Source organism: Myotis lucifugus, unplaced genomic scaffold, assembly GCF_000147115.1.
Source record: "Myotis lucifugus unplaced genomic scaffold, Myoluc2.0 scaffold_282, whole genome shotgun sequence".
Taxonomy (NCBI): domain Eukaryota; kingdom Metazoa; phylum Chordata; class Mammalia; order Chiroptera; family Vespertilionidae; genus Myotis; species Myotis lucifugus.
In genome coordinates, this window is record NW_005871330.1 from 655,064 (window position 1) to 677,807 (window position 22,744).

General features: G+C 48.0%; 1 long non-coding RNA gene across 1 annotated transcript; it reads left to right on the forward strand.

Moving 5' to 3' along the window:
- Positions 1–6,086: 6,086 nt before the first annotated feature.
- Positions 6,087–20,440, forward strand: LOC111828092. Its single transcript, XR_002831870.1, has 3 exons — positions 6,087–6,187; positions 19,899–20,025; positions 20,339–20,440. It is a non-coding gene; the product is annotated as an uncharacterized LOC111828092 (long non-coding RNA).
- The last annotated feature ends 2,304 nt before the right edge of the window (positions 20,441–22,744 follow it).

Sequence of the window (22,744 nt, forward strand, 5' to 3'; positions counted from 1 at the left end):
ACCTTGGTGGGGCGGGGAGAACCCTGCCTGGGGAAGTTAGCTGTGAGTGGATTTTTTCATCCTTTCTCTAGCTTCCCACTGATTTAGTTACATTGTAAGTAGGAAACGAGATGTCTGAATACTGTATGGCATCTTCTACAAAACATGGGTGGCTATCCTTTAAAACAACGACAGCAAACAACTATGGGTGTTGTTCAATGGGGATGCACCCGAATGTTCTTGATTCTTTCTCCTCATGAAGACTGTTTTCTGCAGCTGGATGTGAAGCCTCTTCGTGGGCGAGTCCAGCCTGTCCTTTAGACGGACTGTGTGCTTCCATGAACTTGGGGCCGCCACTCCAAAAGCCCCTTCCTGCTCTGAGTTTTGCTCATGCTCTTTTGACTCACCCTCATATGGCCCAGCCACATAGCTGGTCATTGCTCATCATGACCCAGATCCCAATCTCCATTTTTTTAGGTAGCGTTTGCTGATTAACCCAGTCGACCATACTCATTCCCCCTTGAGTTTATAGAAAACTTTCTCTCATCTGCTCATAAGGTGCTTCTCTGTGGAATGTTGTATCATACCTGCCTTCAGCAAATGTATGTGAGCACTTACTATACGCCAGGTGCTCTTCAGGTTCTGGAGATACACACAAGATTGTTCCCATGGAGCTTATACTCACACTAGAGGCCCAGTGCTCAAAATTTGTGTGTGTGTGTCAGGGAGGGGGGGTGTCCCTCAGCCCAGCCTGTACCCTCTCCAATCTGGGACCCCTCGGGAGATGTCTGGCTGGAGATGTTTATGTCTGTGGGATCGGGCCTAAACCGGCAGTCAGACATCCCTCTCACAATCCGGGACTGCTGGCTCCCAACCGCTCACCTGCCTGCCAGCTTGATCGCCCCTTAACCACTCATCTGCCAACCTGATCAACGCCTAACTTCCCCCCCCCCCCCGCCGGCCCAGTTGCCCCCAACTGCCTTCCCCTGCTGGCCTGGTCACCTCTAACTGCCCTCCCCTGCCAGCCATCTTGTGGTGGTCATCTTGTGACCACATGGGGGCGGCCATCTTGTGTGAGGGCATGATGGTCAATTTGCATATTACCTCTTTATTATATAGGATGTGTGAAACAGAATGAACGAGTACACAGATACATGCAATAATTTCAAAGAGTGAAAAAAATGAGGCAAGGTGATGTGATAAAGTGACTGAGGAGGAGAGGACTAACATTAAGTAAGATGCTCAGGGAAGGTTTCTGTGAGGAGAAAGCATTAGAATTGAAATCTGTATGATGGGAGGTACTAGCCAGGCACAAATAGAAAAAGAGCACTAGGCAGTAGGAACAGCAAATGCGAAGGCCCTGAAGCATGGCATGTGGGTTATCATAGGTTTCCTCTTAAAAAAGCATTCTTAAAAGATGACTATATTTTCCCCACAGCATCTAGCACATTATAAGAGATTTATGCCTATCTGCTTCCCATGACTAGTCCATTAACTGGCACATACTAGACACTAAAATTGATGAATGAATGGATGGATGCTCATTGAGTAACTGAATGACTTGTCTCTGGTCTGATAGCAATTTTGCAGGAGAGCCAGAATGGACAAAAGAACTCCTTCATTTCCTAAATGTTAGTCTGTGCCGATCCAGCACCCTTCCAATCTCTGTTACCCTCCATTCAGTGAAGTAAGAAAAGCACACTCATTCCTTTTTGGAGTAACATTATATATAAGAGTGAGACCTCATATATGAAATGTTTGAAACTTTTGGAAGCTACTCAATAAATTCAGGCAATTCCTAGTGCATGGCTCAGCAGGGGCGAGCCAGAGTCACTGTACATTAAATTCCACCCGAGCAGCCGTGGGAATGCAGTCTGGCCAGTCCCTGCCCTCACCACTGCAGGATTGCAGAGCTGGCACCTCTTTCAAGCTTTAGGAATGTGGATAAAGCATTCCGTGGAGTTAGCAGGATGCTGTTTTACCTTCCCTGCTGCTGAGTTTATTGTTGGAGGAATAATCCAGGGCCCCTGCCTGGCCCTTCTTTTGCATTCTCTCATGGAGTAGATGGTGCCACAATCATTCAAAGTAATCCTTGATGGAGTGGTGTTTGTAGTGTATCAAGGAGACTGCCCATTCATAGAAGCAATAATGTGGCAAGATCACTATAGAATAGAGAGTACAATCAAAAGCTTTGTTAAAATAATGAGCCTCCATAAAACCTTCGTCTCAGACAACAATAGTTGAAACTACGGGCCTACTTCAGCTTTCGGTGGAACTCTAAGAATCATAAACTACTCTAAGCATTTAAAAACATTTTTTATAAGAGTTTAGTTTATTTGAGCCAAACTGATGACATATGTCGGGGAGTAAGATCTCGAATGCTTTTACTCTAAACATTTTTGAAATTTATTATGAAAGTGTTCTATTTCTTTCGGATATCCCTATGGAGGATTAAAATAGTAGAGATAGTGGCCACTCGTTCAACTAGGAAACCGATGAAGCACCCTGATGATCTTTTCCCGGTGAAATCAAGACATAATGGCTCACCCTAGCAAAGGGTCAGGTTTTTCTAAGCAATAAAAAGTGGGTGCTTTAGGAGTGACACTTCCTAGGAAGAGTGCTCAGCCTGTTTCCAAGCCCACTCTGCTGCTGCTCCCACTGCTGATGGCATTCCAGGCTTGAGCTGGATGCACAGAGACCATCCCTACCCTAACGACCTGCCATGTGATTCAGGAGCCAAGCTAAACCCATAGCAATAGGTAACCTAAGCTGAGTATTTCTTAGCACACAACCTAGTTGTTCTCACCACTCAACTTGAAATATCAAATCTAACCGTGACCTAGTACAGTAGCCAGAATTTAATATTGTGTGCATAGTAATAGTATAGAGGTGATCAGGGTGGGAAGAAGAGACAGAGGATGAAATGGCAGGGCCCAAACCTCCTGGCTTAGCCCCATTCACCAGCTCACAGTTACTCTCTGAGAGGGCAATGCCTGGGGTACAGTTTGAGCTTAGACACTGACACATATCAACGCTGGACCTAATCATTCAACACACCCTTTGCCCTTTGAATTTGGGGCCAGTTTGGCAGCTGAACTCCCTAAGTAATCCCTGCTGCACAAGTTCAAAACACTGTCCAGCCTCTGACATCAGAAGGCCTCTGCCCTCCCAGAACCCATAGTCCAGGTGGCTTCTAGGCCAGGCAATGAATGTGCCTTGGTGTCAGCACACTCGGTGGTCTCTCTGATCCATGTAGAACCCAGTTTGGAACAAACTGGAAAGACCTACTTAGCAGCACAAGGGCACATCATGAGTTAGTTTCTACTTGTTTCCAAAAGAGTCAATGTCCCCTCTTTCTCAGGAGGTCCCAGGAAGGAATGTCTGACTCTTAGAAGTCAATTGATGTGGAAAGTCTCTTTGAATCCTTTTGAATAAAGTATCTTCCCTTAGACTTATTATCAAATAAGTCCCGTTTCCAGAACATTCTTTCCATCTGGAACTATTTTTCATAAGAACAAAATTCACAGCTATGAGGATACAAACTACAGCCAAGGGCTTGCTCTCTGGTTCTAATTTAGCTTTTGCTTTTAATTCTTTTATTATTCAGGTAATGTGACTTTGAGTCAATAATTTTGAGCCTTAGGATCTGCAAATACAAATGCAAAATAATAATCTCTAAAGTCCTAGTTATACTTACCAATTAAACTCACTTTATGCATTCACTCATACAGCAGATACTCTGAGCACCCAGTATGCATTTAGTACAATAGCACTTGTACTTACCATAGAGATGAGTAAGATAAGGCAAGAGATGGACAACTGTTATCTCCCAGAGTCTCTAGTGAGAAGGACAGACATGAACATAAATGATAAAGAGCAATGTGCTAGGGGCTAGGTTTGACAGTCTAAAGCAATGTGGTGAAAACACAGTGGGGAGAGGAACAGTAATTCTTGCAAGACTAGGAAAGGCTTCTCTGATGAGGGGACAACATTGGAAATTATTCTTGAAAGGGATCTTTGCCAGACAGAGAACAGAGAAAGCACATTCCCAGCATGTGGAACCACATGAGCAGCATATACCAAGTGGAGATAAAGGAAAGCTTGGTGAGTCTGGAGAAAAGTACATTGTCCAGGAGTGTGGCAGGGAGAGTGAGTACAGAATAATAATCTGGTGGGCTATGAAGAGGTGAAGGACAAAGGGTCTGCAATTGTTCCAGTTTTTGACACTTTGAAACAGACACACCACCCGCAAAACCCAGTGGGCCCTCCTGCTCATCCTTTTGCCTGTTCTAATGGGGGGAAAAAAGAGGAACAAATGTAATAATCTGAACAATAAAGACTTAATTAAAAAAAAAAAAAAAAAAAGATTTTAGAAAACTATTAACTCTCCCTAAACCTCGGTTTCCTTATTTGTGAACTAGATAGGGGTAGCAACGTCTTAGCCAGGAAGATAGGAACAAATAAGAGAATATGTTACACAGTCAACAAACGTTGACTGGCATACAGTGAGCAGTCAACAAATGTTGAGTTCATAATACATGATTATTAATAAGATCTTATGAATAACTGAAGAATAATATGACTGATAATAATGATTCCTTTGTCAGGGTCAGGTAGGTCAATGGAGGTCAGGTGACCCCATCACTGGGTCTCTGAAAACAGCCTTGATGGGATTTACAGCTTTGACCCCATCACTCAGCCAGACTTGTAACGTCAGAAAGATGAGGCCAGCAGGCTCATTCTGTCCTCAGATTTCTTTCCCCATGGGGATTAAGGAGGGGGAGTCCAAGCCTTGGATTATGAAGACATTCTTGCATCTCCCTGTGTAAAATGATAATGCCAACGGTTCCTGGCACCAAGCAAGGGAATGTGTCCCCTGCCCAAGGCTCCTTGTCCCCACATGATTACTTGGTGCCTGCTGCTATTAGACCTTGGGGACTGTCTTTAAAGTCCTTGCTTCTTTCTTCCTTTGTCTTTGAGTGTTTAATAGCTAAGTGTACAAATGGGTACAGGGTGTGTTTCTACCTCCTGGCAGTAATTGTTGTCTTTAAATTTTTTAATAGACTTTATTTAGAGAAGCTTTAGGTTCACAGAAAAATTAAACAGAAAGCACAGAGAGTTCTCATATACATACCACCCCCCACATACAAACACAGCCTCCCCACTATCAACATTCCCCACCAAAGTGGTGCATTTGTTACATCAATGAACCTACACTGACCCATCATCATCACTCAAATTCTATAGTTTACGTTAGTGTTCTCTCCTGGCGTTGTACCTTCTATGGGAGTTGTTGGCTTTTTACATCAGCAATTGTCCTGGGGAAGCCTATCCAAATAATGTGGGGCAAGGCTGGTGATGCTAGCCTGTTTCCAAATAATCTGTTTTAGAGAAGAGTAATTAAGATTGACTAGAACGAGAGAGAGAGAGAGAGAGAGAGAGAGAGAGAGAGAGAGAAGAAGAAGAAGAAGAAGAAGAAGAAGAAGAAGAAGAAGAAGAAGAAGAAGAAGAAAGAGAGAGAGAGAGAGAGAAGAGAGAGAGAGAGAAAGAAGGAAGGAAGGAAGGAAGGAAGGAAGGAAGGAAGGAAGGAAGGAAGGAAGGAAGGAAGGAAGGAAGGAAGGAAAGAAAGAAAGAAGGAAAAGAAAGAAAGAAAGAAAGAAAGAAAGAAAGAAAGAAAGAAAGAAAGAAAGAAAGAAAGAAAGAAAGAAAGAAAGAAAGAAAGAAAGAAAGGGCCATCAGCTCAGCCAGCAGGCAAGTCCCACCCCCAATTCCTTCACAGGTAGAGGTTAGTGATAATTCTTGCTGAAAATTGCCAGACTCTTCTCTTTCCTAAGTCTGCTGCTACCATCCTACACCTTTTTCTGGGCCTTCCTCTTCCTGGAGAGATAACTCTGACTTTGAATCTTTTTCTTTGCAGTTTTTCCCCCCACACATCCTCCAGGGCTCCATAATGGGGCCCTCAAACTATGAAAGGAAAAAGTTTTATTTTAAAATATAGGTCTCAGAAAGGGCCTGGGCAATTTTTTTAAGCACCTAAGATAGGATTTTAATTGCTCTTGCAAATTTCTTGTAAGGAAATCTAAGTCAGCCTCCTGCTTTGACAGATGAGGCCTTGTGGGAGGTTGGCTGTCCCAGGAGCCCCGGAAAACACTGAGATGTCCTTCCAAACAGGGACACAAACAGCTGAAGAGCTCCAGTTACTTAAGAGGTGAGTGACATGGACACTTTGCCAGTTGGAGAAAGGAAAGGAGTGGGGCAAGGGAGGTGGTGGAGAAAAGGACAGAGGAGGAAGGACAGTGACAAGAGGGTGGGGGAGTGAAGAAGGAGTGAAGCAGGACGCAATGGGCCACAGCTGTCAAGCAGCCTGGCGGGATGGAACGGGAGCATCCTGTCCCTGACCATGATCCCTGCTGACCTTGGGGGACAAGGGGGACACCCTTCCTTGAACCTCAGAGTACGGTTGGTAATTTACCAACCCAAATTACACTCGCCTGAAGTGGAGCCATCTGTCTGGCTCCCCCAAGATCAGTAGGGTGGTCCTCTCAGAGCAAACTACCATTGTAAAGGAAGCCAGCCATCTGCATCTGGCAAGTGGCATTTGTCCTAAAACTTTGATTCAGGATTAAATATATATGAAGTGCTCTCAAACAGTGAATGAAAATGCACAGCCATTTACATGTTTTTATTTCACCTTGCTTTTGCTCATTTGCATTCTCTGTATTTTTCTAAAATGATTATGGATTACTTTGAGAATAGTAAAAATAACTTATTTTCAATTCTAAAAATTAAAGTGGTTTGAAAACGTTCACAAAACTATTTTAAAGAGAAAGGGGTGAAGGGATACGTATCAAATTGTTAATCTTGGTTAATTTGTGGGATGGAGGTGTCATTGGAACAAGAGAGGGAGCTTATTAACTTTTTTAACTGTCTCTATATTACTTGACTGGTTAAAATGACTGTATATTACTGCTGTCATTTTAAAAGTAAATTCGAGAAAAAAAGAAATTAAGATAAAAATTTGCCATGTGTTTTTAAATAGCGAAGTTGTTTCATTAAGTGAGACACTTTTAATTCACTATTATTTAAATTGTATAAAATTTTAATTGACCGTTATTTTCTTAATTTTTTAGCAATCCTTTCTGCCAGTTTTACATGTGTCAGTCACCTGTCAAAAGTTGAGTTTTGCATTTGTTCCTCAGTATGGACCATACAGGCCCTTATATATATACTAGAGGCCTGGTGCACAAATTCATGCACCAGTGGGGTCCCTCGGCCCTGGCCTGTGAGATCGGGCTGAAACTGGCTCTCCGACATCCCCCAAGGGGTCCCAGATTGCGAGAGGGCACAGGCCAGGCCGAGGGACCCCATCAGTGAACAATCGGGGCCAGGGAGGGATGCGGGAGGTTGGCCAGCCAGGGAGGGACCGTGAGAGGGCTCCAGGGCATGTCTGGCCCATTTCACTCAGTCCCAATCAGCCGGACCCCAGCAGCAAGCTAACCCACCCGTCAGAGCGTCTGCCTCCTGGTGGTCAGTGCACGTCATAGCGAGAGATTGAGCAGCCTTAGCATATCATTAGCATATTACACTTTGATTGGTTGAGTGGCTGACCAGACACTTAGCATATTAGGCTTTTATTATATAGGATAATTTTTTTAATTTTTCAATTACAGTTAACATACAATATTATATTAGCTTCAGGTGTAGAACTCAGTAACAATAAATTATAGAAACTACCAAGTGATCATTCCAAGAAATCCAGCACCCATCTGACACCATATATAATTATTACAACACTAGAGGCTCAATGCATGAAAATCGTGCAAGGGGCTCGGCCCTCACAGCCCCAGCTGCCTCAGCCCTCACAGCCCTGGCTTCATCAGGAAGGTCATCTGGATGGTTGTTCTGCTGTTCAGTCTAATTAGCATATTAGCTCTTTATTATATAGGATTATTGACTATATTCCCTATGTTGTACCCTACATTCCTATGACTATTCTGTAACTACCAATTTGTATGTCTTAGTCCCTTCATCCCCTCAATCCTCCACCCCCTCCCATGTGGCAACCATCAAAATGTTCTTTGTATCAAATGAGTCTATTTCTGTTTTGCTGTTTATTTATTTTGTGTTTTAAATTCAATTATTGATAGATATGTATTTATTGACATTTGATTATTCATATTTTTATCTTTTTTTCTTCTTCTTCTTAAAGAAAACCCTTTAACATTTACTGTAATATTGGTTTGGTGGTGATGAATTCCTTTAACTTTTTCTTGTCTGGGAAGCTCTTTATCAGTCCTTTGATTCTAATTGATAGCTTTTCTGGATAGAGTAATTTTGGCTGTAGGTCCTTGATTTTCATTACTTTGAATATTTCATGCCAATCCTTTCTGGCCTGCAAAGTTTCTGTTGAGAAAGCAGCTGACAGTCTTATGGGAGCTCCCTTATAGGTAACTAACTGCTTTTCTTTTGTTGCTTTTAACATTCTCTCTTTTGCATTTTAATTAAGATGTGTTTTGATGTGGGCCTCTTTGGGTTCATCTTGTTTGGAACTCTCTGTGCTTCCTGAACTTGTATGTGTATTTCCTTCACTAGATTAAGAAAGTTTTCCATCATTATTGTTTTACATAGGTTCTCAATTCCTTGTCCTCTCTCTTCTCCTTCTGGCACCTCCATGATGCAAATGTTGGTACACTTGACGTTGTTCCAGAACTTTCTTATACTATCCTCATTTTTTTCTTTTTGCTGTTCTAATTGGGTGTTTTCTTTATCTTTCAAATCTATGATTTGATTTTCAGCTTCATCTACTCCACTGTTGATTATCTGTAATGTATTCTTCATTTTAGTTAATGTAGTCTTCATTTCTGACTGGTTCTTTTTTATGTTTTCTATCTCTATGTTAAATTTCTCACTAAGTTCATCTACTCTTCCCCTAAGTTGAGCATCCTTATAACCAGTATTTTGAACTCTGCATCTAGGAGATTGCTTGTCTCCATTTTATTTAGTTCTTTTTCTGGAGTTTTGTTCTCATCTTTCATTTAAGATATGTTTCTTTGTCTCCTCATTTTGGGTGTCTCCCTGTACTTGTTTCTGTGTATTCAGTAGAACTTCTGCATCTCCAAGACTTGGCAGAGTGGCCTAATGTAGTAGGTGTTCTGGAGTGTCCAGTGGCACAGCCTCACCATTCACCCAAGCTGGATACTCCAGGTGCACAACCCTCCCCCCACCCATCATGTGGGCCGTGTATAGCCTCCTGTTGTAGTTGAGACTTGATTGCTGTTGGCACATCAATGAGAGGGATTTACCCCCAAGCCATTTGGCTGGAAGGACTGGCTGCAACCACCGTGGAGGATTAGCCATGCAGGAGCCCAGTCCCTGGAGCAAGACTCACTTCAGTGAGGCTCTGGTGCCCACTGAATCTGATCCTTGAGTGTGCCACTTGTGGAGCTGGTTGGGTGGTGTTTCAGCATGGTCTGAAACTGTCTACCTGGTGCACTGGTTCTGGGGTCCCCCAGGAGGTGCAGACCAAGGTCAGCTACTACCTGTGTTCTATCTGACATGAGATACAAAGTGATCTGCAGATGGCTGCAACTTGTGCTGGGCTTGGAGGTGCCTAGGAGAGGCTAAATTGTGAACCAAGGCTAGCTGCTACTAGTGCCAGAATCATTTAGTGAGGATCATTTAGTGAGAGCTACATGGCACACCAAGGCCAGATGCTGCTTGTTTGAGAGATTTTAGGAAAGTCTGAAGCATGAGCCAAGACATGCCATTCATATTAAAAAGCTACTGGAAACAGCTTACATGGCCCCATAAGTTGTGTGGGGCAGGGTCTCAGAGAATCACCAGATTGATGGAGGCTCAGATATTGTGCCTGCCTGAAGGTGCTGTGGGGGAAGGTTCAGAAAAGGAACAATGGCCTCTGCCAGCACTTTTGTAGACTCATTGGCCTTTTCTGGGTTTTGCCAGTTACTACACAGTGTGTGGTATAGGGTAGATGCTGAAGAAATGTTGAGTGAAAGAATGATACACTGAAGTTCCTGGCATGGTTTCATCAGGATATCCAGGGTTAATCGAGTGGTCAGAAGTTAGTAACCAAACTCACAAAAGGCTGGTTTTTTTAAAGCTGAATTTTAGTTTATTCGTTTCTAAAAGGAGCTATCCTGGATCCCAGAAGTGGACCCAGTCTTTGCCCTGGTGCAGTGTCTTCTTGGTGAATGGGATCAGCAGGATCCTTGGAGAGCACAGAACAAAAGCTGAATGTTCTTATGTGCTATTTCTCTTAGGATCTGCTGCTCCAATGGCCTCGTGTCCAACTCTTTGAGTCTATCTTTACCTCAAGGGCCAGGATCAATCAACCAGTAGCAGATTGGGAGATTCTTACTCTCCAACTTTCCCCTTCAAATACTGTGCAGACCACCAGTGGGCCGCTTATGCTTGTTACCACAACACACCGTTCCCTAACTGCTGGGTTGTTTTGCGTTGAGTTAGGCTACTTGCTAATGACATACGGGGACAGGCACTTTAATTTCCTCAGTGAGGTCACTCTAAGTCGCTGTGCAAAATGGGTGACTTCTGGAGAGCTGTCCTGTCACAGCTGATCCCATCCTTCTCACAGGCTGGACTGACAGACATGGCATCTGCTGACCCTGTGCTTTGGGAGCCACCGTATTTTGAGGGCTTTTTGTCCACCATCTACAGTTACCAGGACTAAAAATACCTTGGAGTGTAAAGAATCTTCCAGGGGGCTTTGCAACTGGGACTGTATTTCTCACATTTTGGTATCATATATCAAGGTAATAGCCTTGTTACTGTGTTAAGCTGCATATTATCTGCTTGGCCAATGTTTCATGTTACCATTGATTAGAAGCCAATTTTTGTGCCAAAACTCATGATTACATCACCTTTTCCCTGCCAATGTACCCAATAACCACGTTGCCTGGGATTTTCCTGATAACACTCAGCCTCAATATACAGAACTAGCCACCTCTCTGTGCAGATGCCGGTATTTCATTTTACTCCTGCAAATGGAGCTTCCATCCCTGTGTCTCAGCCACAGTCCTATGTGCTACCTCCATCTCCCACCCCTGGTAATATAATTAATGAGCCCACACAGAAGCCCAAGGCCAGAGAACAGAGATGGATCTGTGTTGCACAGATGCTGGTGTTTTTCTTTAAAAAGAATGGAATGTGCTGCTGCAGGTTCAAACGGAGATGTGGGTATGTTTCTAAGTCTTTGTAGCCACTGATTTGATGAGCTATGTGAGCATCACTGAGAGTCACTCACGTGCCAATCAGTGGGCATTCCCTATTTTAGGCAGGAATGTGTGAGGCCCCACCATGGGCTGCCCCCTGTATTTTAGTGAGTGTGCTTAAGTAAGAGGAAGCTACTTCAATGTTAGAGTAACTCCAAGGACTTGCTCTCACATTAAGGAAGCTCTTCCTTAAGATTAATTTATGTTTTTTCTCCTACACTTTTAGTTTAATTCAGCAATTTTCAACCTTTTTCATCTCAGGGAGCACATAAACTACTAAAATTCTCCCCCTGAGTCCTTGGCTTATTATATTTTTTTGCAGATTTGACAAAAAAAAGGGGGGTGGGTATAATTTTGATTCATTCACACCAGATGGCTATTGTTGTGTTGGCTGTTGTCATTTTTTTACTTGACAATATAAGGGAAAAGAGGTCAGTATTTAGTTGGCCCCTAACTAAATAGTCAGTATTGCATTGTTTTCAAAATTGTTGCAGCACACCAGTTGAAAAGTGCTGTTCTAATTGAACCAAGGGCAAGTGAGTGTGTGTGTGTGTGTGTGTGTGTGTGTGCCTGTGTGTATACTTGCACACAAATAAAACATTTATGGAAGGTTATACAAGAAACTGGAAACTGATTTCTTCAGGGAAGGAAACTAATTAACTGGGGTAGAAGAGATATAATTTTTACAAAACCCTTTGTGCTACTTTAGATTGCTTCTTCATCCATTAAATAAGAGATTATGTCTGAATGATCACGTGGTCTGAGTCTGTAATTCTCGTGAATTGAGGGCATATTTTGTACTTTCTTTCTCTAGTCTCTTCACTGAATCCCACTCTGTTGGTTATTTAGGAACACCTCATTTTTCCAGCACTGCCTGAGAATGAAATTTTCACACTCTGAATTTTCCAGGTAAATGAGTCTAACCCCTTTAAATTGTTGAAGTTTGGAATCATTTCTCATAGACTATTTATAAGTTGCATTACATAGCTTCCTATTTTTTTTTACAGATTTGTCGAGATATGTTTCACATAGCACTCAACCTATTAAAAGTTTAGTAGTATTAATATATTCACAGAGGTGTGTAAATATCACCACAATCTAATAAGAGACATTTCAACACCCCAAAAGAAACTCTCATTAAGCAGTCACTCTATGAATCTATTACTGTCTCTGTGGATTTGCCTATTCTGGACATTTCACACATTCAGAATTATGTAATACTAGAGGCCTGGTGCACAAATTCGTGCACAGGTAGGGTCCCTCTGGGTGGCCTGCAGGGATCAGCCAAACCCCGCAGTCCAACGCCACCTGCAGCTCCTACCTGCGGCTCCCACTCATCCCAGCCCCATTGTGCCTACTGTAGTCCCAATCAGGAGAGGCTCGTGCTGCCACAACAGTGCTCGCCAACCATGAGCCCTGTGTCTGGCGCCCTCCCAAGGGGAGTGGCCTGCAGGATCGGGCTGAAACCAGCTCTCTGACATCCCCTGAGGGATCCCGGATTGCAAGAGGGCGCAGGCCAGGGTGAGGGACCCCACCGGTGCACAATTGGGCCAGGGAGGGACAGTGGGAGGGCTCCAAGGCATGTCTGGCTCATCTCACTCAGTCCTGATCAGCAGGATGCCAGCAGCAAGCTAACCTACCAGTTGGAGCATCTGCCCCCTGGTGGTCAGTGCATGTCATAGCAACTGGTCGACCAGTTGACTCTCTGCTCCCTGGTGGTCAGTGCAAGTCATAGCGAGTGGTTGAGCAGCCTTAGCATATCATTAGCATATTACACTTTGACTGGTTGCTCTGTTGTTCTGCCGTTTGGTCTATTTGCACGTTACCCTTTTATTATATAGGACTAGAGGCCCTGTGAACAAAAACTTGTGCACTGGTGGGGGGGTGGGGTTCCTCAGCCCGACCTGTGCCCTCTTACAGTCTGGGACCCCTCGGGAGATAACCACCTGCTGGCTTAGGTCCGCTCCCCGGGTGGCAGATGGCAGGCCCGATCCTGCGGTGCCTGCCCCACCTTCCTGGGTCACAGATGGCAGGCCCGGATCCCATGCTGGGTCGCAGATGGCAGGCCCGGATGGCGGCGGAGCAGGCGGTGGATCGTGCTGTCCTGCCCTGCCGCCTCGGGTCGCACACGGGAGGCCCAGATTGCAGCGGGCGGGTGGTGGCTCACGCTGTGCTGTCCAGCCTGCAGTATGCAAATTTAATGGCCATCTTTGTTGGGTTAATTTGCATACTCTTCTGATTGGCTGGTGGGTGTAGTGAAGGTATGGTCAATTAGCATCTTTGTCTTTTATTAGTGTAGATGTGAGCTTTTGTTCCTAGCTCCTTAAACAGTGTAAAGCGTATTTTCCCTTTCCTTGATCATTTGGGCTTATTACTGAGAGTGTATGCATGATGACCTCAAGAAACACTGAGGCAGGGCAGCTGCTTGGCCTCTCGATTCCGTGGCCCATCAGCTCTTCACTGCTCAGGCCATGAGGCAGCTTCCTGAACACCTCATCTTACAACCCTGGACTCACCTTCAATCCATCATTAGTACATTTGGACCATTAGTACATCATCTAGGTCAGGCTTGCATTCTCATGTCTTCTCTTGACTAAGGCTCATAATGGAAGTCACTCTGAATCTCTGGTGTGTTTCTCTCGTGCTCCTGAAATGATCAAGGGGACTGGAACCCTCCCGTCTCTCGCTGCTGCCTTGAGCATCTCATGTGACCTGGTCGGCTAGATTGCAGCTGAGAGAGAAACCCCCCACAAGCATTTGATGAGCTCTCTGGTCTAAGCGGCATTAAAAACCCTCTGATTCCTGTATGCTTCCTCTCCCCTTTCTCAAAATATTCTGTTGCTCTCATGCAAGGATGTTACTGACTTCCCTTTCTCTAAAATTGCATTGTAAAAAAAATTATTAAAAAAAACATTTTCCTTCTTTCCCTTGAAGGGATGCATAATCAAAATATCCTCAAATGCCAACCTCCAGGCAGGGGGCACGACAGCCCGTAAGTCAACAGGTCACGTGTCTGCCAAGTCCAAGAGCTTTTTCTGTGTTTGGCAGGAAGAGGACACTTGATGTCTGAACTGTCCTGGAAGTAGAGTTTCCGCAAGTATTTTCTTTACCTTTTGGTGGGAATGAGGTGAGAGAGAGGCTGGCTGGGGGCCCTGCCTCGGGTCTGGGTCAGACCTTCCAGGGCTGTTTGCGGTTGAGCCCGTTCTGCGGGGAGTGAGGTGTCACCATTCTGAAGTTGTCTGGAGGAGCATGGCAGGGTCTGACCGGAGAGTGTCGTGGGGATTGAACATTTCAGGGCTCTCCCCCCACCCTCATGTCAGGATAAGCCCAGCAGTTTGGGGGACCTTGCTGAGAGCAGCTCTGACTTGTGAGACCCCAGAAAACTCAGTCTGTGTCGGGAAACCCTTTGCTGGGCCTGGCTGGGCAGGGACAGGCTGCCAGCAGAAGAATGCCCAGCACACAGCAGACCCTCAGAAGTACCTGCTGCTGTGGGACCCGGGTCTGGAGCCGAGTCTGAACAGTTGGTAGCGACTGTCTGGCATGAGATGCCGAGAAAGACACCTGGGCTCAGCCAGGTGGGAAATGCTGTAATTTAGGGTTGATCTGCCCCGGGGGCAGGTGAGCGAGAGAAGCCCCGGATAAGCCCTGCGGTGGGAAGTGAGGACAGAAGCCCAGCCTGAGGACACTGAGGTGGCCCTAACCTGCAGATGGGCCCCAGAGATGCTGACCTGCTCCCTGGCACTCTGCTGAGCTCAGACCTGGGTGGACCAGCAGGCAGGATACCCCAGGCTCAACACAGGGTGACCAGAGTTGTGGCAGCCTCCACAGCAGCTGTGCTCGATGGCCCTGCGTTTGACAGATGCAGTCCCGCCATAGGTGACCCCGCACTGCCCTCTGGTGGTGAGCTCCATCAAATGCACATTGGTTTAGGATTCCCGCTGGAGACTCTAACTTACAACTTAGCAACATGCCCTCAGCCTTGGGACCTTGGGACTGATTTTACTCATCTACATGAACCCAATACGTCTGTGATGCGAGTATAATGATCAGGAAAAGTAAGGTACTTTAGCTTCTGTCTAGTTCCACCAATAGCCTGAGACAATTCAGTTAGCATTTAAGAACTAGCACTTAGCAAACACTTAAAATGTGACAGGCATTGTGATTGGCCCTTTATTTGTGTCATACTGTTAATCTCTGGAAAAGGTGCTGTAATTGTTTACGGGTTATAGATGAAGAAACTGAGACTCAGAGAGGAAATCTCACTCTTGTTGCAAGAATATGACATTCAGTGCTGGGTGCAACTAACCTGCTCACAACGGTGCCCACCCACACCCCATACCCAGACGGTGGGACTGAGAGGGGAATGAAGGGGCAGGGACACTTCTAATGTATGTTTTACAGATATATATGTATATATGTTTTTAAATCTTTTTATTGATTTCAGAAAGAGAAAGGGAGGGGGCGAGAGCGATAGACTCATCAGTGATGAGGGAGAATAATCAATCGGTTGCCTCCTGTATGCCCCCTACTGGGGATCAAGCCCACATCCGGGGCACATGCCCTGATAGGGAATCGAACTGTGATCTCCTGGTTCGTGGGTCGATGCTCAACCATTGAGCCACATCAACTGGGCTACAAATATATTTTAAGAATGAATATTAATGGCTTAGCTCTATATTTTAAAATTTAGACTAAATTCTGGGTGTCTCCCATGATGAAGGGATATCACCCGTGGAACATGTCCCCAAGAGGACAGCCAGGAAACAGCAACTGGGCTCTTTCACCGAAGAGACAGGATTCATAGGGCCTGGCAGCTGTTTCATGCCGCTGAGGGCCCAGGAGAATGGGTTTATTCTCTGTGTGTCTCATGTGGAGCCCCAGGGCCCCGGGAGCGGAGTTCTCAAGGCAGATGTCAGGTGCAGGTCAAAGCATCTGGCTAGCCAGCCAGTGGGGGCGGTCCCACCCGTGAAAATGGTGGCCTGTGGAGGTTCGCGTCTTTGGAAGGGCTTAGATTGGAGGTCATTGGCGAGTTTATTCAGGAAACATTTGTGGGCAGAAAGCCTTAAAGTCTCCCCTGTCCATGTGCAGCTCCCCCCTTCTCCACCCCTGCACCTGTCCCCCTCCATCCTGCCAGTGGACAGCAGTACTGGCTCCAGCCTGCAGGTGGCAGGTAGCAGCGCTGCTGGGTAGGAGCCCAAGCCCATTGGTGCCAGGGTTCCCATTCTTGGCTGCACAACTTTTCACCCAGGCGGTTTACAAACTACTGATTCCTGGCAGGTGGGGCAGGTGGGGGGAGGGGGAAGACTGTATCACCTGAGATTCTGATCACTGGCCTTGGGCGAGGCTGGGCCTGGGACTGTCTGAGGCTCCCGGGGGCTCTAAGGGAGTGGTTGAGAGCTTTGGCCCTGCCATCCTGTCGCTCCAGTGGGCAGCTTGTTGTCTTTCTCTCCTTTCACGGCACTCTGCAGGGGAGCCTGGGCCCAGGGAAACTCCAGGGCATCAGAGATGGCCCCAGAGGCCGTAAAGAACTCGAGCTCATGAAGGAAAGAAGAGAAAAAGGGTTCCTCCCAAAGCAGGAGAGAAGAAGCAGGAGCCAAACAGTGCACCTGAGGGACCACAGGCACCCGTGTCCCCTGAAATGAATCCAGTGGAGCCACACTGAGGGCAAGGGAGGACGCTACTGGAGCACTCTAGAAGGCAGGGCTGGGGCAGGAGACCCGGCTTCTCCAATGGCGGGGCTCCTGCTGTGGCCTGGCGGTGGCGGTTCTGGGATTCGGGAGTCTTTGGGGACCTGGGTTCACAGGGAGGTTGAGGGGCTCCCGAGGCTGAGCGTGTCCTGAGAGGAGCTGGGTCCTTCAGTGACAGGGCTGCCTGGTCCCCCGCCCGCCCCCCACCCCGCATCCCCCGCGTCCCCCGCATGGGGGCTGCCCCAGCCCAGCAGCAGGGTCTCTCAGACAGAAGTGGCCCCCTAGCGGCAGGAATAGCTTCCCATTAGCTTCCGAACACCTGGCACCATCCACCCTGCTCCGGCCAGGCAGGGGCTGGGGTGAGGCAAGCGATGCAAAATTTAAGGGGGAAAACTTGGTAATAAATAATATTACGATCTCAATACAGTATTTTTCATTCAAAATTAATGCAGATGACTTCACGGTGAACAAAATATCAACATTTTAAACAAGACGGGATGGTGTTAGTGGGTTTTCCTTTTGCTTCGGCTCCGATGTGGCGCTGTCTGGGCTTCTCCGCCAAGGAGCAGGCGAAGCCAGAGGGAGAGCGTCCCCACCTCCCTCCCCCTTCGCCGGATCCTGGGGTCCCCTTGGCCCCCAGCGGGCTTCCCTGCTTTAGCTCCTGGCTGAGGACTGCACGGCCGGCAGGGCAGTGGCGCCACCCAGCGGCAGCCCAGGGCGCCAGGGAGTGAAGGGGGATGCCAGGCAGAGCAAAGATGGACAAAGGTGGCCCAGAGGCTTGAGCGGGGTTGTCCACACTGGGAGATACTCCTGGGTGGCAGTTGAGGGGGGGCAGCTGGGACTGGGGAACAGATGGGCCAGGAGGTGGGGAAGGGGCCTCTAACCGGTCCTGAGGGCTGGGTCCCCCAGGCAGGAAATTCCTTTAGTTTTAGCGCTGCCATGAGCAGGTGGGGGTGACCTTGAAACCGCCACCTGTTCTCTGCATCCTCATCTGGGAAATAAGAGGGTGGGTGCGGACCCCCTCTGTGGCCCCTGCCCTCGCCAGCGTTCTGGGACCACGTCTCTAACGCCAGGACTAGTCGGGAGAGCAGCTCTGGAGACACAAAACGTGCCCCCGGCAGGAGCTCCAGGCGGCTCCTCCCGCAGCGTCCGGAGTGGCACTTCCTGCGAGGCCTGCCCCACGCGTGTGGTGGTGGGGGGGTGACCGCACCAGCTTAGTGTGTGGCTTGTTCTTGAAAGTTTTAGAACGAACGATCCTGTGTCAAATAACATCGCATATAAATAATATGCTGCTAATTAATTCATAGAATATTAGACCCTCGGGTGGGTGAATAGGGGTTTGTGAGTGTCCAAGGAGATTAACAAGGAAACACATCAAAGGCTTCAGTCAGAGAATTAAAGAAAGGGGGGGAAAAGGCTCTTGGAACTGGAAAGATTCTGAGAAATTATCCAAGGCCGTGATTCTCAAAGTGGGTTCCCCGGCCAGCAGCAGCGGGACCTGGGAGCTTGTTGGGAATGTAAAGTCTTGGGCTGTACCCCAAACCTGAGAATCAGAAAGTGGGGGGCCCAGTGATAAGAGTGCTAAGGAACCTTCCCGAGGGTTCTGGGGCCTGTTAAAAACCAACATCTCAATCCCTAGTGTGCAGATGCTGGTTCAGCGCCTGACCGGCAGGCCGGAGGAAACCACAGAGTGTGAGGTGCGTTAGGATTTCAGTAAGTGGAGGTGGCCCTGGTGGAGGTGGCAGGGGTGGGGGGAGCAGACAACAGCCAGGCTTGTCGGGTGTCACTCTGAGGCGTGAGTGCTCACCTGAGGCAGAGGCGCTGGCGGTGCCTGGGCAGAGCCCTGATAGATCCCTGGGTGTTTTGAACAGAACTGAGGACTAATTTGAACAGATTCGGCGGTGACATCGGCTGCCTTGACCCTACACGCTCTTCTGGCCAAAGGGCTTGTGGATCATGTGGGTCCCCCTTCACATCACCAGCCTGCAAGTCCAAAGCAGCTACAAGGAGACCCTGAGAGGGAGGAGGGGCCCCTGTGGAAACGGCCTCTTCCTTGTGCCGTGGAGTAACGGCAATCCTTCCAACCACCTTTCACCTTGGGACCGCTGTAAATCGTCCCGTACCGAGACGGCTCACGCCACGAAAAAGGCCCGCCTCCATCTTCAACCCCAGGTTCCAGAGAAAAAAACCAAAGCAACAGACTGTCAGGCTCCCAGGCACAGAACTTCAGGGAAGGAGGACGGGGAGCCCAGGAGTCAGCACTCACTCTCAGGCGGCAGAAGTGGCTCTGGGGTCAGAGTCAGGATGGGAAACCGGCCTGTGGAGCTGTTTGGGGTTCAGAAGTGTGGGGTCCCTCATCAGTAAAAGGACTGATCCGGGTTTGGGGGCAGCCTGGCCGGTACTGCCCTCTGACTCCTTCCCAGGGAGGAACACGGAGGAAGGGGAGGAACAGGGAGGAAGGGGAGGAACGCGGCTGAGCCACGTCTGTAAGGCTCCCTCTGGCTGCAGCAGAACCTGCCGAGGTCCCAGCGGAAGTGCTGGTCTTCCCAACGGCAATGGCTCTTACCCAGCCTTGTCCCAGGGAACCTCCCAAAAGGGGAGAGCAAGCCCAGCCTGCGTGGCTCAGTGAGCGTCAACCTATGAACCAGGAGGTCAGGTTCGATTCCCAGTCAGGACACATGCCCGGGTGTACAGGAGGCAGCCCATCCATGATTCTCTCTCATCATTGATGTTTCTATCTCTCTCTCCCTCTCCCTTCCTCTCTGAAATCAATCAGAATATTTTTTAAAGGTGAGCATGAGCCCCCTTGGCCATGGGAGACTAATTGTGGCCACACCAAATGCAATCAGTGTATAAGTACAGATCACTGATTACATGATTACACTACACATAAGACCCTGCTATGGTCTGGATCTGCTGTGGAACTGAAAGCAAGTCACTTCAAAAGTAAAAACTTGTGTCCTTTTCATCCACTTTCCAACAGGGATCATCACGTGTGAAGGCGGTGGCCTTCGCTGCCTCAGGGACCTGTGCCTGGTGGTAGATACTGTACGTCAGAGGAGGGCCTCCAGCGGTGTCTGGCCCCAGCACAGCCAGGCACGGACGCTAAGGTGGGTTCTGAGACACGGGCAGCCTCTCTCTGCCTCCCCAACTGTGCTCTGCTCCAGGCTTCTCCTGGAGCGGAATGTGAGCTGTGAGTAGAACATGTCCCCTGCCCTCTGTAACCCAGAGAGGGGCTCCCATCCCACACCAGCAGCCTGGGGTGCAGAGGAGACGGGTCAGATGGCCACAGTGGAAGCAAAGAAGAAGGAAATGTTATGTTTCTGGCTGAGAACTATTCTGTGAAAGGCTGGTTTTTGCCCCCAGGAATGATGCCAGGATGCCCGCATGCTCAGCACCCACATGTTGTGCCTTGTTCTTCAGGTCTGCACACCTGCTGCCCACGGGTCAGAGACCCAGGCCCCAAATAGGAGCAGCTGCTGTGATGCTAATCTCGCATGGGACTGAGGATGAGCCCTTTTTGGAAAGGTCTGTCCCTCCACCCACCCACCTGCCCTCCCCACTCCCAGCCTTGGGACTTCAAACCAGGCGTCGTCTCCCTTTTCCGGGTCTAGCTTTCTTGGGGACTTCTGCTTCCTGTTCTCAGGCACGTAGTAGGCAGTCGGTAAATGATAGGTGAGCCAGTAAATGTGTAAAGAAACCAGACCTGGAGTTCCAGGCAGCAAAGCCCGGGGCCAGTGGGGGCTTTGGTGCTGGGCACAGCAGCTGGTAGGCTCCTGCTCCACAGGGCAGCACCTCGCCCCCTCGGGCCTCCTCTGATACCTGATGCCCTCCTCAGGCTTATCAGCCCGGGGATTGTGAACAGCTGTGCCCACACCCGTTGCTTCAGAAAGCCAAGAAAATCAAGTTCATGGCTGGGATTGCTCACAGATTTGTGAAGAACGGCTTCTGGCTTATTATGGTTTTTATCACTGACTAGAGACCCGGTGCATGAATTTGTGCATGGGTGGGGCTCCTTGGCCTGGCCAGCAATCAGGGCTGATGAGGGCTGTCTCACCCAGTCCTGATCGGGGCAATCTGGGCTGGCTGGTCAGGGGGGAAGGACCACAGAAGGTTGGCCGGCCATAGGAGGTTGGCTGTGGGAGTGCACTGACCAACAGGGGGCAGCTCCTACGTTGAGTGTCTGCCCCCTGGTGGTCAGTGCACATCATAGCAACTAGTTGTTCCACTGGTCGACTTGCATATTAGCCTTTTATTCTATAGGCTGTGCGGAGCAGAAGATCAGCATAGAAAGCATGTGTTTTACTCCAGGGCACCTGATTCCCCCACCACTTCACTTTTTCTCCTAGGAATCCAGTTCAAGCACTCATTGAGCACCTGCTGTGTACACACCACTGTGCTCATTGCTAGAGGAATCGACTTTCTTTTGGTCTCGGGCTATAAAAGCATGTCACCCATCCCATTCCTCAGTTTCCCACGACTCTGTTTTTCATCATTATGATTTATATTTCCTTCACTGTCCTTGAGCTTCACATTCGGTCTCATTTAGTTGTATTGCTGGGTCACTGGGTTGCCTTGTGCTGGTGACAGCAGTCCATGTTCTTTACCGAAGCTGCCCCTTCTCTCAGCAAGCTGGTGTCAGGGTACTTGACCAAGGTGGCCTGGGGTGCCTATTACCTGCTCCCCACATCTCTGCGAGGCTCCTGAAGGAGGGAGAACATGGAGAAGGCCCCCATGCCCAGGCGCCGGGGCTCCTTGCTCACTGCCATGGAAGGGCTGAAACATCTTAGCTAAAAATACCCAGCGCCATCTGGGCCCTGCTCCCGGGGGCTGCTGCCGGGCCCTGAGCGCCTCCGGAATGTCTCAGCATTGCGGGGGGTAACCGGATCGCCGGCGGGGCTCCAGCAAGCAGCCGCAGGGCCTCTCAGCCTCTCTGTTTTTAGCGGTGGGATTACTGGCCGGGTGGAAATAGACTCCGTGTTCTGGGCGGCTTCCTCAGCCCACATTCCAAGGCCCTTCACTCTATTAAAGCTCTCAGCTGTCACCGTGACCCAGGCGTAGAGAAAGGCGGGGCTGCCCCCCCCCCAGCTGGTGGCAGCCTGTGCCCCTCTAAGGGCATGTTCCTCTTATAGACCTGTGTCCCTCAATGTCCTTAAGAAGGGGCCACCTGCCAATTGTCAGTCAAGATCCATCTGTTCCCAATAAGGAAGGAGCCTACCCTCCTAGCTGGCCACCCTTCTATAGTTGACAGGTGGCTGTTAATCCTGTGCTTGAGCATGTATTTCTTGTGTAATTAATAAATTTTTAAAATAATAAAAATGGAAATCTATAGCTAAGAGATTTGGGTCACAGTACAGAATTCAGAAAGTCAGAGATTTCTGGATAATATAAGGATTACAGTGGGGAAAATATAATAATAATAATAATAAGCCATAACTGGTTTGGCTCAATGGATAGAGCATCGGCCTGCGGACTCAGGGGTCCCAGGTTTGATTCCGGTCAAGGGCATGTACCTTGGTTGCGGGCACATACTCAATAGGGAGTGTGCAGGAGGCAGCTGATCGATGTTTCTCTCTCATTGATGTTTCTAACTCTCTATCCCTCTCCCTTCCTCTCTGTAAAAAAAATAAATAATAATAATAATAATAATAATAATAATAATAATAATAAAGGGGAAATGTGAGTCCTTCTAGAAAAAGTAATTTAAAATGGCCCTTTACTTAACTTTCCCAAAGTTAGCTGGGAGAGGGGGGACCTTTCGCCCTTTGGGGCCTCCTATGCATGGGCTCCTGTGCAAAAGAACCAGTAGAAGCACCAATGAGTGAAGAT